Source organism: Nannospalax galili, unplaced genomic scaffold (genome assembly GCF_000622305.1).
Source record: "Nannospalax galili isolate Female #2095 unplaced genomic scaffold, S.galili_v1.0 scaffold162, whole genome shotgun sequence".
Taxonomy (NCBI): Eukaryota; Metazoa; Chordata; class Mammalia; order Rodentia; family Spalacidae; genus Nannospalax; species Nannospalax galili.
In genome coordinates, this window is record NW_008350388.1 from 2,712,241 (window position 1) to 2,713,217 (window position 977).

Genomic DNA, 977 nt, shown 5'->3' on the forward strand with positions numbered 1-977 from the left:
TTCTCTTTAATTAACATATGAAATAAACACAGCCTGTGACACCTAGCGTGCAACAGCAATTAAGAGGCATTGCTTAGTTAAACCTCCTAATACCTCATTTAAATATGCAATTAAGGGATAATTGCCTTCAATCAATAAAAAAAATTGAAATATTTCGCAGGGGCTTCAATTATTTTTTGCTAGGCTTTCTACTTTACACTTGGCCAGCACTAAGCCTGCCTGCATCCCTCCTTTGGTTAAAGTGACATTACCCCCTTTCTTGCTCCTGGCTTTGAAGCAGGCTATTAACATCGCAAGAGGCCAAATAACAATGCTAAGCCTTAGAAATCATGTCTTTTGGCCTCAGTAAAAATTTCTATGGCTTTGAAAGGGCCTCTTCGTGACTTGCCTTAGATTATGTTCTTTGTTTCAACTCAGCCCAAAGACTTCCATTTTCATCTCCTTGCAAAGGAGTCTTGTAGTCAAGGAGTAGCTAGCTGGTCTTTTTTCTTTTTTTTTAACTTTTTAAAATATTTTTATTTATTATTTTTATTTTATGTGTATGTGTGTAGTACCTGCTTGTGGGTAGGTGCACCTGTGTTGTGCAATGCCCACAAAAGTCAGAAGAGGCTGTCGGATCCCCTGGAACTGTAGTTATGGAGGGTTGTTAGCCACTGTGTGATTGCTGGGATTCGAACCTCAGTCCTCTACAAGAGGAGCCACTGCTGAGCCATCTCTCCAGCCCATAAAGAAATAACTTTTAAAAGATTGGGGTAAGGGGCTGGAGAGATGATGGCTCAATGGTTAAGAACAGTGACTGCTCTTGCAGAGGACCTGGGTTCAACTCCCAGCACCCACATGGTAGCTACGAACCATCCTTAACTCCAGTTCCAGGGGAATCCGAAGCCCTCTTCTGACCTCTGCACATTGCACAACACGGATGCACTCACATACATGCAGGCAATACACTCATACATATAAAATAAAAATAATAAATA